Genomic DNA, 14,495 nt, shown 5'->3' on the forward strand with positions numbered 1-14,495 from the left:
CTCTAGTTTCTCGAAGCTATATAATGATAGTAAAACCTGTCCAACACAAAAAGCCTTCAGCTCTAATCTGTTTGCTAAGCTGTTGGACAGAACAAGTTAAAAGAAAGAAAAAAAAAAGGCGCTTTTACAAGTGCCGTTTTTCGCGTCGATGTGCACACTCACATTGGTGCCCTTTGTTTATTCACGAGGCGTTAAACGTCGGCGAATATCGCACGAGAAACGTAAAAAGGTCTTTAGAAGAGATTTCTGCAAAAAAATAATCCTCCTCCCACTTATATTTAAAATGCCTCTTATCAGTGTGTCACTGTCGTTGTCGCTCCATCTTGACAAACTGAAAAAGTCTTAGAGTCTTAAATCTTCTCCAAAATGTAAGGATTGTCCTATGGTGCGGTGCGCTTAATGTGTTTGTGTGACTTCGGTAAAGAGGACATCATAAGAACGCTAGGGACAGCAGTGAGGACATAAAAGTAGACACCCTGTGCAGGGGGTTGAGAGGGTGTGGCAGCGGTGGGCAACAAAGGTGCTGACAGTGCCATCTGGAGAATGAAAGTCAATTACAGCTATAGAGTTTTCACCATCATACACAATGGATGTGAGTTTAAGGGGTTTAACGTAAACACTGCGGCTTGCACAGCCACTACTCGGCGGGCCAGAAGAAAACCTTTGGCGGGCCAAATTTTGCCCGCGGGCCCCACTTTGAGCACCCCTGCTATAGCTCCTTAATGACAACACTGAACACGGTTTCTCGAGAGCAGGCGCGTTTTAAGTTCTTCATTTCCATGAAATTCATTGAAAACTACAAAACAGAGTTGTATAAAAACTGTCAGACTTGACATTCACAGTAATAGCAGAAAATGCTAAATAAGTTGCCTGTCACTTTGGAGGTCTCTATTGAGTTAACCAGATTGTACACCTCAATTTTTCACAACGGCTATTCCAATATTAGGATGTGAGAGTAAACACATAAACCCGATATCCAAATCCCGCGAGTTCTCAGGAACTATCGCGTTTTTAATGTTATACACAACTTCCATATAAAAATGCAATACAACTTGGTATTAAATAGAATAAAATCAAATAAAACACATTTGACACATTTTACAGTCAAAACACACATTTTCAACCAAAGTTATTTCTTTCTTTAAACAAACAAAAGATAAACTAGAACTAGGACAGAGAGGTAAAGAAGAGAGGATTGGGGCAAGACATTACTTAGAACACCCTTTTGAATGGCCTTCACATATTACAGTTTTTCTATGCGGAAGCGTACATTGTTCCAAATGATCACATAAATGTGATGTGCGGGTTCAGGATGGTGTTGTTGGCAGTCCAGGAGGATGTCTTTTGGCTCCTCTAGGAGGAAGGTGAGGGGATGTTGGGTGTTGTGAGACCCAAGGACAGCATGCCTGTGGACAAGCCACTCTAAACGCACAAAGAGTAATCTTACTCTTTGTAATATTACTAAAATAAATATTGGCCAGGAACGTCAGTGATGGCTCTTTGGCCAAAGATGTTACGGCCTCTTTGCTTTCGTTTCTGCAGGTTGAATGCTCTGATAATAGTTGCCACGGTGAACAAACTGAGGTTTGGACGGACTCTTAGTCCAGCTTCAGCCATTGTCATGGCATGGACAATGACATGGTCAATGACTGTTGCTCACATCTCATCCATAATGATGGTGTGAAGTTGTCTTGCTCTCCCTCCTTGACCCCCTCCTCTCCCTTGTTGACCTGCTCCTCTTCCTCCACTGATTTAAACTGCTCTTCCTCGTTGGTTTGTTCCTTCATGGCCAGCTCTTCTCCCTCTGCTGACTCTAATTACTCTTCCCCTGACTCTCCCTTCATCTGTTGTGTTTGTTTAGAATCTTCATCAAACTGTGACTCTGAACTTGATTTTATACATGTGCTCACAGCATTAGCAACAATTGTCTTCAATTTTGATTTGTTGTATTTAATGAATGACGCCAGGTGTGTTCATTGGGTTCAAATATTGCTGACTGTGGCAAGCATTTTGCATCACGTCAGCTTCTTTAAAAACAACAAATGGTGTATCTATATATATTATATATATAAATATAATGTATTTACATATATGTATAAATATATATAAATGTAAGAATATATATAGTATATAAAAGCTACTTAGACACCTCTAAAAGCAATAGAAATCATTGTCATGTGGGCGTCGTCGACCTCACCAAGATGGCGTCGCGCTCCGCCATCGTCGGCCAGGCTTCTAAAACGGGCGTGTCTCCTCTAGTGATATAACTCATTCATTGCCACACCCGTTCAGCTCCACAGGTGCATCGTCTCCCTCTCAGCTCAAGCAGCAGTGCAGACAGCTAACGGACTGGAGTCTCAGAACGACAACGATTTTTCATGGAATCTTGGTAAGTCCCAGCAAAACTTTTTAAAAACAGACACTAAATGACTTTGAGACATATTTAGTCTGTCTAGGCGTGTTTTTCTCCGGTGGAAATGCTCGAGAGCCGAGCACATGGCGATGCTAGCTAGCTCGGTCCTTTGAAGCTAACGCATCATGTGCCCGTGGGGAAGCTAGCTTTACAAACGATTTAAGGGAGGCTGTTACATATCCTAAAGACGTTTTAAATTTAATTTATTGAAGTGTGACCTTAAATGTGTTATTTTTATCTTAACTTCTGGGACTTAACCCCCCCCCCCCCCCCCCCCCACACACACACATTCCTTCACGTTGCGCCAAATTTGCTGCTGCCGTTTTGTGCAAAAGTGTATTGATAACCTTAATGCTTCTGAAAAAGCATCTGTAATCACGTCTCCATGTCTGGGATCATTACATATTCTTCATTACCGGGAGCTTCCGGCTGCAGGAGCTCCGTCTGAGTCACGTGACCCAGACTCACTGTCCCGCATTAACCCGAGAGGGTAAAACTAGAAATGTTAGATGATCTCATTTTTTTCCTCTTAATGAAATAATAAAATATCAAAGTTTAGGAAGCCCGACCGAAATGTTATGCTTCATCAGTTTGACATTTTCTTACATTTAATGTTTGTATCTATGCCTGCTTAAATTAACATGATGTTCACTGTCTTTGTAAATATGATTTATATATTTTAAAACGATCTTAAAAAGGTCTTAAAGTCTTAATTTTAACCCTTGAAAATCTGTAACCATCTTGGCAGTTTTTTTTCATTTAAATATGCTTACCGATTTGATTTACTTACTTTTTTGTTTGTTTGCTTGTTTATTTTAAAACCAGGATCAGCTCAGTATTTTGCGGTCTTGTTCTTTAGAGCTGAACAAAAAATGTATAAAACAATGGTGCCCTGTTGTACGGTGTTCAAGTGACTTTAAACAGTATTTCTGGTTCCAACATTTACTAATATTTTTATCATGTCTTTTGAAATCTACAATAAATCTACAATATTTATTGTAGATTTTTCTTCTTTGTAACAAGATGCTTCAAAAAAAAGTCACATTGCAAAATAATTTATCATCTCCTTTTTTAATAATGTAATATCTATTAGTTTTAATTCATAAATCAGTTAAATATGTTAAAATGTAGATATGTAATTTATTGAAAAGTTAAATCCAACATGTGATTAAACTTGTGTTGAACAAGTGTATCTTTTAATTTTAAAAAGTACAAATAATGGTTGAAGGAATTGGAACTAGACACCAACACCACTGCCTGTGTCCAAAGAGAACAGTCAGATGCAGATTAGCCAGAGGTTCCTCCCTGACAAGAACAGTATATTTGTAAGTATTTATCATGGAATCCAGCCAATATCAAACACTTTTATCACTATGGCTCAGAATGTTTAGCATCAAACTTTGTTTTAGACCAGGGGTGGGCAAACTTTCTGACTCGTGGGCCATATTGGGTTCTAAAGTTTGATAGAAGGGCCGGACCAGGAGCAGATGCGAGGATTGAGAATTGAATAATATGGAATCTGGATGAAAGCACCTTTCAAACAAAATTTTTATTTTAAAACATTTTAGAGTTTTTAGGTGAAATATTTTGTTTTCATTTAAGAGCCAATTACACCAACAGCCATATGTATGTTGTGAAAAATTAGAGAAATGGTGCATTCATGTGGTGTTTGAACGATCGTAAGAATCAAAAACACCAAATCTTCCAACACCACATGGATGATAGAGCGGAGCCCCAAAACTTTTTCTTGTAAGGGCCACAATAAGTCTTTTTCTTTAAAACTTTAAACTTCTTTTATCTTTCTTTTATTGTGAAGCCCTATAATAAAGTTTTATTAATTCATGATCATTTTCATACAACAAATAACACTATTAATGAAATAAAAATTAACCAAATTACTCTCTCTGTGATTTTTCAAAGACAAAAAGTCAGGAAAAGATGTAATGATACATTAAAAAGAAAAAAAACAATAAATAGTGGATTAGGCCTGCACGATATTAGAAAAACCTGCGATATGCGATATCAGTGTTTGAAACTGCGATGACGGTATGACTTGCGATAAATGGAAAAATAGAAAAGCAAAAATACCAATACATTTTGGTTTCAGTGTGAGTTTTATTCAAATAATTCAACACAACTTAAATTAACGTGCAAGTTTTATTCAAAAAGAAGAAAATATATTTACCATAGAACTTGCCAAAACTAAGATGAATGATTACAAAAATATATATATATAGATGCCCAGGAATAAAATAGGTTGGTGTCTCCTACATTTCCATTTTACTGCAAGTGTTATTAAATAAGTCAACATAACTTAAAATCCAAGTCTTTTTCAAAAAGAAGAAAAAGTTAAGACCTATAGCTGTGGCCAAAACATAAATGAACAATGAAGAAAAAAGATAGAGGCCCACAACTTAAACGTGACCTAGTATGAACTAGGGCTGCACGATATGAGGAAAACTTGTGATATGAGATATTAGTGATCAATATTGCGATAACCATATAATTTGCAGTAAATAAACACATAAAAAATAAACAAAAACATCATTCCCATTTCATTGCAACAGTTTAAAAATTATACTCCAAATGACCCTCGTTGACATGGGGGACAAACATCTAACATAATAGGACTCCATCTGATTGGTCAACAATGGGAAGCTGTCCATCTGATTGGTCAAAGCATAAAGGGATTTATTTGATTCGTTAAATGCTTCAAGCTGCTAGAAGATTGTTTTAACACATTTTGGGTTTGCGATTTATTGCGATATTCGCCGTCTTTTGCGATATGCATATTGCAGAGGTGGATATTGCGATAACGATAAATTTGCGGTATATTGTGCAGGCCTATAGTGGATCCAATCCCGTCTTCATCTCGCTGAGACTTTGAGGCCTGCAGCTCCTCACACGTCTCACAGTTTGACCAGGTGTGCTGTGTCCTGCACGTCTGTTTCTCATCCAGTAATAATGAAAAAAGCAAATTGCTGTCTTCTGCTGCAGCTACGCATATGTCTAAGTTACCTTTTCACCAGTACAGAGTCCCTCATTTATTGCAGCAGGAGTTTCATTCTAAAAATAACCCGTCATCTGTGAAATCCACGGAGATTGATTATTTACAGACGGTTTTTTTTATGACAGTAAAACTCCTCACTGTCTAAATACACTTTTCTCACACAGACATAAAATTTTAACCCTTTTCTCTCATTTAAATTCTCAAACCTTCATAGAAATTAGGTCCAGGATCTTAGAATGAAAACAAAGATTTCTGTACATCTGAAGAGCTCCGCCTTTCCAGGGCTCGACATAGCCATTTGTCCGCTGGCCCGGTCCTGGTTTTCGAGCAGTGCGGACCACAAGACTTTACTTTTCACTTGTCCGCTCGGGCCACTAAAATATCTAACGGTTTATATATTCTTCACCTTTTTCAATAAAGTAAATTTTGCGAAAACGTGTAGATTTACCTCGTCTTCATAATTTAGTTTTTCTGCTAGTCCTGTGTTCAGACTTCAATGGTTTCTATGGGAAACCTTTGATCACTTCTCCTTCTCTCCCGCCTGCGCGCGCGCGGCTTTCACTGGCGAGCACCACGCGGCACGCGCTCACTACTTTTTTTTTCAAACTTTATTGAATGTAACAATTCAATACAAAACAATGTTAAACAGCAACAACGAAGGCACAAGCCAGTGGGTTATTATTACATTTGATTATAAATCCGACACCGTCACTGAAGAGAGACTGAAGCATGTCAGAGATGTGGAAGACATGGCAGGAATAGATAGGAATATGTTGGATGGAGTAGTGGGTATAATTAGTAGTATGGATAGCAAGATATTTAATGAATGCATTGAAGATGAAACTGTATGCACTAAGCTTTAAGCTGAATGTCAAAGAATCAAAGGCAACTCCAAATACCTGAATCTCAGACTCAAATGCAGTAGAATGTTAAACTACTTAATTTTGTTTTTCTTTACAACACTGTAAGCAGTAAGTATTTCTAGTTAGCTGAATGATCTCAGTTAGACCTGCACAATATGAGGAAAACTCGCGATATGCGATATCAGAGATTAAAATTGCGATAACGATATAATTTGCGGTATATAAACAAACAGTAAAATAACCAAATAACCATTCCCAGTTTAAAAATTATACTCCAAATGACCCACGTTGACATAGGTTACAAACATCTAACATAACAGGGCTCCATCTAATTGGTCAACAATGTGAAGGCGTCCATCCGATTGGTCAAATGCATTAAAGGATTTATTTGATTCGTTAAATGGTTCAAGCTGCCATTAGATTGTTTTAACACATTTAAGGTTTATGATTTATTGCGATATTTGCCGTTAGAAGCACCATGAAAACCTCTGAACTAGTGTTTCCTACTACACTGCAGTGCTCTCTTCAAAACATCTGAAACAGACTAGAGCAGATTTAAGTTTGATATGGTCTATTTTCAGTCATTGAAAAGTGTAGAAATAAGTGATGTCACCAGAATGCACCAAATTGCACCATATTAAAAGTTTCCGGGGGGGCATGCCCCCGGACCCCCCTAAAGTTGCAAGCACCTGCGGAGCGGCGGGTCCCGCTATGCGCGGTGTCGGGCCAGTAACTTTCAGGCAGGGCCAGTAAGTTTCAAAAACTACTGGCCCTGTGGGCCAGTGCAAATTTCTGGGCTATGTCAACCCCTGCTTTCTGTACAGGAGACACGGAGGAGATTGATTGACAAGGTCTCCAGCCAATCAGGACACAGAACAGGGTGTGCTGTTTAAAAAAACGCAGCATAATCACTCTGAAAGAATGAGCTAAAACGGGAAAGATGAACTGTGACGTAGAAAGGAAATACTGTCTTCTGTTCTGTTTGACAGAGATTTTAGAGGGTTTCAGGTTGGAGTACAGACTGCAGAAGGGGGGAAAATGTCACGTTCTTGATGATATGGGCAGATTAAAAAATAAATAAACATGTGTCTCTGATTTTGTTCAGAGGGCCGGACCAAACATGGAAGCGGGCCGGATCCAGCCCGCGGGAAATAGTTTGCCCACCCCTGCTTTAGACTGAACTCTTAACTTTTATAAAATATTATTTACAAAGTGGTGTATTACAATTTAAAATGAAAAACTTTTTTCTTTTCTCCAGCTCACTAAAGACTACTTTACCAAGCATGCCATGGCTCAAGATCTGTCAGACGTCCCCTCAAGCTGCATAGAAACAACAGGTGATGACGATGAGTACCTCCCACCAAAGATGCAGCAAAGTAGTTCTGACGAATCAATAGATTTTCCAACAAAAATTCCATTTAAAAGGAGGCGGGGAAAACTCAGTCATACAAAAGGCTAAAGCAGAGCCGGACCCCTTCTGATGACTCTAACCACTCAGAAGATGAGGAGCCACCCTTGACCTCGGAAAAGGTTTCTGGGTTTCTGTATTGAAACTGAAAAAAAAGGAAATGGTGGTAGAGTCTACAATAAACGACATTACTGTCTTTATTGTCCTGTTAGCTGCTATAAAATGGTAAGACATTTGGTCAGAAAGCACAGCTCTGAGATTGATGTGGCAAAAGCCATAAGTCTTCCTCTAAAATCCAAGCAAAGGAAATTGCATTTGGATCTCATAAGAAACAAGGGGAACCGGGCTCACAATAATGAAGTTCTTAAATCAGGGACAGGAACACTGATTTCAGGTCAGCAGTCGTCTAACCCTGGAAAACCAAGTGACTACATGCACTGCATAAACTGCGAGGCTTTGCTAAAAAGAAAGTGTTTATGGAGGCATATGTCACGATGCAGACTTTCAAAAAAGTGCAGTGGACAGAAGCCTGGGAGAAGCCGAATTCAATCGATCTGTGCATTTGCTCAACCTGCCCCAGAGGGTGTCAGCCTTAAAGTTTGGAAGCTGATTAATGCAATGCACCAGGATGAAGTCTCTCAAGAAATAAAGGGGGAAAGAACCATCATAAGGCTGGGGCTTTTATTTTGAAAACACGGACATGACAAGAACAAACGCGAATATATACGACAAAAAATGAGAGAAATTGGAAGACTGGTTCTTATTTCTAGAAAAGAGGGAAAACTGCAGGGACTTGAGGATTTCTTCAAGCCGTTAAACTTCAACATAGTTGCTGAGATGGTGAAGAAAGTGTCAGGCTTCAACGAAGACACTAATGCATACAAAACTCCGTCTCTGGCTCTAAAGCTGGGCCACAGCCTGAAGAAGATTTCTGACATTCTAGAATGTGAGACACAAATGTCAGAGTCTATTGATGAGGAGTTTCTGGAGAACATCAAAAGGACTCGAACTTTGTTTGAAAAATAATGGGTTGTGTGCATTTCATCCCGTGCTCTTCAGACTTTAACTGAAGCCAAATGGAATACTCCTCATCTGCTGCCATTCACAGACGACGTCAAGAAAATGCACATCTACATATTGAATGCAGGAAAGCATCCCAAAATAACAAAAGACAATCAAAACAAAAAGACCTGGACAAGACTTGCTAATGTCACTTTATGTGAAGTTATTCTCTTTAACCGCAGACGAGAAGGAGAAGTTTCCAAAATGCCTTTGAATGCATTTACTCTTAGAGACACCGCTGGTGTTCCATCTGACCTGGCGACCAGTCTGTCAGAGTTGGAGCAGAAACTCTGTAAACATTTTCACCGCATTGAAATTCGAGGTAAAAGAAACGGATTCCAATCTTACTTACACCTGAGATGCTAACGTCAATAGAAAACTTGGTTTCTATTCGCCGCACATGCGGGGTGCCAGACGAGAATCCCTATTTTTTTTTTGCAAGACCTGAAGCGGATACACATCTGAGAGGGTCGGACGCAATAAGAGAAGTTGCCCAGGCGTGTGGAGCAAAGCACCCTGAAACGTCATCGACAAAACTGAGGAAGCAGGTGGCCACGCTATCAACAGTTTTGAACCTAAAGGATAATGAGATGGACACACTGGCAGACTTTCTAGGACATGACATACGAGTACACAGACAATACTACAGATTACCGGAAGGAACGATGCAGTTGGCCAAGGTCAGCAAAGTTCTAGTTGCCATGGAACAAGGCCGACTCTCACAGTTCAAGGAGATGGACATGGATCAAATTCAGATAGATCCAAATGGTAAAGAACATGCACTCAAGCACAAAATGTTGTGATTAACAGTATATGTTGACTTTTATTTTTGCTTATTTATGCATTTTAGAGAAAGTGTCAGAATGTGCAGTCAGTGAGGTCTCAGAGACAGAGGGCGATTCATCTTGGAGTTCAGCTGGAGGTGGGTCAACCCCATACTTTTTTTCTTTGTTTCACTTCTAATATTGACAAATAAATATTCCATTTCAATAGGATCCTCGAGATCCAAGAGGAGCCAGCTGTCAGCTGATGAGGACTCTGATTTAGACGGCCTTCTAAACTCAGGTATTATACAGATTAATTACAGGCCTTTTATTTTTATAACAAAAGAGGACTCAAGGGTTCCTAAATGTCATATGTCTGTGTGTGTATATATAACAACTTACTCAGTATTTTCAGTCTGAAATTCTGTTTATATACTAATTATAAAAAAAAACGTAGGGCTTGGCGATATGGCCTAAAAATAAAATCTCAGATTTTATTTTTTTTAATTCGATTACCGATTTTTTTTTTTTTTTTTTTTCCTCCCGATTCCCCCCCACCCTACTTTAGGAGAGCAATAAGTACAAACGGCAGACAACTTCAAGCAAATGTTGCTTTTATTTAATCAAACCCAAGACAAATGTAACGCCCATTTCTGGGATGAATAATAAATAAATGAACACGCTCTTGAAATCAAAGTTAAGTATAAGATTTCTCTTCTTACTCCCTTTTTGGAATTGTGTTTAAATAATTGTCTTCTTTTATATAAATTTTGTCTTTTTTTTGTCTAATTGTGTTATTCAACACTTGTTTTCACTTGAAGGTTACTTCCTTACTTAAAGTCCCAGCTGTGTTTTAAGTCCCACTTTGTTGTCTAGACTAAAAAGAGACATTCACCTTGACAGTAGCACCATTTTCTAAAAGATTAACAATACATCTCAGATCTGGACTCTAAGGTTTTAATTCAATTAATAAACCCCGTCTTCTCCACGGAAGAAGAAGTTGAAGCAGTAGGAGTCACGGTCAAACCCCCCCCCCCCGCGGCTGCCTCCTCAGAAAACAAAATCCTACGGCGGCCGCGTCGCAAATGGATATATCGGTACAAGTAATAAATACAACGCAGTATTCTTTATTAACATATAACAGTAACAAATAACTAATGAACTAACTATACAGGCGTTGTAGAATGATTGTGTGTCAGGGCGCGTGCATGAGCGCCTATGACTCCGATGTGGTTTAGGCAGCGTGTGTGTGTGTGGGGGGTGTCTCTTCCTCCACATCTCCACTCAGTAAACCCAGACCAGTTCCAAACAACAGATGATTTTATTCCTTTCTTGGGAACAAACCTCCCACTGTCACCGGTAGCCCTGCTGTCGCTAGCTGCTTCTTGTGTTGTCTGCCGCGTGCCATACTGCCCTTGTGAAACTAACGCTACAGAAGCTCTGGGGAGCCAAAAATGCGCCACATAAAAACTCGATTTAGCTATTTTTGAAATCGCCCGTAACAAAAAATTCGTATTAATTCATTTAATCGATTTATCGCCCAGGCCTAAAAAAACGACTGCGATTAACTGCGACACCGCGCCCCGTGGTGGTTCATCACCCTGGTGATGAAAAATCCGACACAGTCACAGCTGTACAGTCAGGACCATAAATATTTGGACAGAGACACAGAGAAACGGAATAGAAAACGAATGAATGAATGTGGTAATGTACAGAAATAAAATTAGAATGTCTCTGTCCAAATATTTATGGTCCTGACTGTAGTTGAAGCTGGACTTTAAGAGCTGCTTCACAGCGCTTCCACGGCTGTTGTGTATCTGCCATTAGGGCATGGGTCTTTATTATTGACATTTTTCCAATTCAGGGAAGACAAAAGTGCATGATTGTCATTTTAAAATAACCATATTGGTACAATGAACAGGACTCAGAAGACTGAAGAACGGACACGGTAGTGAAAAGTCTAAAAAGCGACCCTTAAGGCCCGTACACACTCGGACGAATATTTGCCAGGCGTTATTCGCCAGCGTTTTTCGCCACGTTTATCTGTTCACACCCAGGTGATTTTCTGACGATGAGCCGAGCGAACATGCAATTTCATTCCCTGACATTAGATGGTGCTTAATGTAAACAGAAATACTCCTGTACTCAAGGTGGTGGTGCGCAACTTTACGCTTCTTAAACTCGCTTTTCCCTCAGGCGAAGAGAGCAAGTATTTACGCGCTTGTCAGAATCATACAAAGAAAACATGAATCTGGTGCTTGGTTCGGGGATATTTTAGAATGTCCGTCATTATTGCTTCGCGGCTGTGTAGATGCAACTCGGCATCTATCTTCTTCGCTGGTATGTGTGCTCAGCAAGGCAGTTTTGTGTTTGAGCCCCCCCAAGTTGTGTTTTACTGTAACTTCAGAAGCTCCAGACACGTGTGCAAAAGCGCCATTCTCATTGGTCGAATAGATTTCGACGCGACGCGTCAAACCAAGAAAATGAACCCGAGGCGTTTTTTAAAAAGTGACGCTTTGACGCGTGGTGTTTTTCGCGTCGGTGTGCACACTCACATTGGTGCCCTTTGTTTAGTCACGAGGCGTTAAACGTCGGTGAAAATCGCGGGCAAAATTCGTCCCGGTGCGAACAGGCCTTTACAAACAGGTATGCTTCCTACATGTTACACTTTAAAAGTTTCTTAAAAGTGGCACAAACTATGTTCTAACAACCGATTTTTAAGGGATGGGGGAGGGGGTTGTTTTTGTTTTTTATTACATTTCTTGCTTCATAGCATAGTTCAAGGATAAAATTTTACTACTAATTGTGCACAAGAGGTACATTTCATCAAAATGGTCTAAATCAGACTTTGAAACATCTCACTGTTAACATTGAAAGACTTGAGCTTCATGAAATCATCTTATGTCAGCTTTCAATGAAAATGTGAGTTTGTGTGGTTCATTGTTGTGTTTTTACTCAAAATGATTTCAAAAACAGAGCCCATGGTTTCTACACACTAGAGAGATTCAGGCATCGATACTGCTGAGACAGGTAACTTTGCACAATACATAATCATTTCTAACCACACCAACAACATGGCTCTGATACTTTATATCCTTCCTTCAACACAAGATAAGAAAATCTATTTGTGGCGGCTTCCTTTTCTAATGAACATCTGACATTTAGTTAACACTGTTACAGGTAGTCAGTCGTTTTGCTGAGATTTTGATATATATATAGCAGCATCTCCTTAGTTTTTGTAAATAAGAAATGCTCATTATTTTGAATCGGGTCTAATCACGTCTTGTATGTTAGCGACCTATAATATTTTTTCCTCTCTTTTTCTAAGGAGCTTCAAAAAGAAGGACCTGGTTTTCAGCGGAGTGCCGAGCAGTGGAAAAGATTTTAGGAACCTACATTGAAGGTGGGAAGGTTCCAGGAAAAAAGGAATGTCCTTCCTTCATAGAAGCTTCGCCGAGGGAGCTGGAAGGACGAACATGGCAGGCAGTCAAGTTTTGTGTTAAGAACAAAATCACAGCGCTGCGGCAGTCAAGAGAGAAGGTCAAAGGTGACCTTTAATTTCTGAAGCACTTAATTTTTATTTAAAACACGTGTATAAGTCAAAGTGAATAAGTAAAAATGAATATAAAGTAAAAAAATAAATGAAAACAGCCGGAGAAAAGTTCCAGACAAGATGTGTTGGGTACATCAAAGGTTTTCTATCACAATCCATTAACAATGCAGGGGGAGTCTTAAACTGGATATGCAATTAAGTGAGTAAATAAAGTACAGCAGATGAAAAAAAAAGTACACTTCTACACAAATGCTCTTATTATAATGGCAGAAATGTTCACTTTAATATAGTCAAGGAATGGCCTCCAAGTTTTCTCAAAGATATCAGTTTTTGAGTGTCAGGCGATACAAAGGAATGTATTCCATTAACGTCCTCTGCCATCCAGAAATTGAGGGGGTTTTGTCTTTAATCCAGTTGTGAAGGATGTTTTTTCCTTGCACAGAATGCCATTATGTTATAAAGTCTTTTATGATATTTATTAGTAATCCACCAGCCGGAAAGGCCACGAACCAGAGAAATTGAGATTACTTAGGGGACAGGCTGAGAGAGATTTCTCAACATATAGCCAGATTGAACATGCATAATCTCTAATCCAATCAGCTATGTATCTCAGATGGGCGCTCATTTGATATCTCCTGATGTCAGGGAAGTCAAGCCCACCCAGAGCACACGGTAACTGCAGTGTAGACAACCTGATCCGTGGTCTCTGTTTACGCCAAATAAAACTGCTTAACCAGCCATTTAATTTATTAAGGTTTTGCAACTAAACAGAATGGGGAATCATTTGTATAGTGTAAAGTAGACATGGGAGGGTACACATCTTCAGGAGCGAGATCCAGCCTAGCCACGATAGGGGAAGGAGGCTCTACCTCTCCAGATCCTGTTTTATTCTGTTGAATAATGGGTCAAAATTTATTCGAAACATCTGGTTAAATTTAGGAGTAATATGTATACCTAAATATATTATGCCTGTAGGGGACCACTTAAATGGAAAAGGATTGGGGCTGTCAGGCTGTTGCTGCACATTACCAAGAGGCACTGCCTCTGATTTGCATAAATGTATCTGTTAACCCGAGAAGGCAGCAAACCTTGTCACGATCTGACTAAGGCGAGGGACTGATAGAGAGGGGTTTCTCAGATTTAATAATACATCGTCCCCATATAGTGTGATCTTGTGTGACCCCCCCCCCCCCTAGGACCAGTACTATCATTAGAGGGTCCTGCCTGATATATTCTGCTAGTGGTTCTATTGCCAGTACAAACAGAAGAGGTGACAAGGGGCAGCCCTGTCTGCAACCCCTCTGGACCACAAAATTAGCTGACCTTAAGCCATTAGTTCTAACTGCAGCCAGTGGCTGGGTATTTAAGACCTTTATCCAGTTAATAAAGCAATCACCCAAACCGAACTTTTGAAGTGTTAAG

At 39.6% G+C, this 14,495-nt stretch overlaps 1 long non-coding RNA gene across 2 annotated transcripts; it reads left to right on the forward strand.

The window, feature by feature from the left end:
• The first annotated feature begins 2,276 nt into the window (after positions 1-2,276).
• On the forward strand, positions 2,277-14,230 carry LOC144990324 (uncharacterized). 2 transcript variants are annotated; one of them, XR_013654322.1, is made up of 6 exons: positions 2,277-2,389; positions 7,545-9,524; positions 9,607-9,678; positions 9,750-9,821; positions 12,497-12,550; positions 12,849-14,230. It is a non-coding gene; the product is annotated as an uncharacterized LOC144990324 (long non-coding RNA). The 2 variants fall into 2 exon arrangements; XR_013654323.1 differs by lacking the exons at positions 12,497-12,550; positions 12,849-14,230 and adding an exon at positions 10,089-10,216.
• Positions 14,231-14,495: the final 265 nt, after the last annotated feature.

This window comes from Oryzias latipes, assembly GCF_053564925.1.
Source record: "Oryzias latipes strain Hd-rR chromosome 1 unlocalized genomic scaffold, Olatipes_Hd-rR_3.1 chr1_Y".
In the NCBI taxonomy this organism is placed as follows: Eukaryota; Metazoa; Chordata; class Actinopteri; order Beloniformes; family Adrianichthyidae; genus Oryzias; species Oryzias latipes.